Raw genomic sequence first — 317 nt, forward strand, 5'->3', positions numbered from 1 at the left:
TAGATGATAGTGAGGACCAGCCTACACTAGGTGATTAGGACCCTTAGGTTTCATACTGTTTTGCTCTGACCTGTTATAATTCTGTGATGTATGATGAATTTTTATAAATGTTATATCATTTGGCTTAATCATCTAAGTTGCTCATTAATTGCATTGATGGATTTTGTCTTTATACATATAAACTTCATTGTTTCTGATGCACTATGTTATATGATTTCACCCTCAATGCACATGTTCTTTAACATAGGGGGAGAATTTTTTCTGCCTTTTTGACTTAACTGACAAAGGGGGAGAAAAATTATAACTTGTTAGTTGCA

Source organism: Cicer arietinum, chromosome 4 (genome assembly GCF_000331145.2).
Source record: "Cicer arietinum cultivar CDC Frontier isolate Library 1 chromosome 4, Cicar.CDCFrontier_v2.0, whole genome shotgun sequence".
Classification (NCBI taxonomy): Eukaryota; Viridiplantae; Streptophyta; class Magnoliopsida; order Fabales; family Fabaceae; genus Cicer; species Cicer arietinum.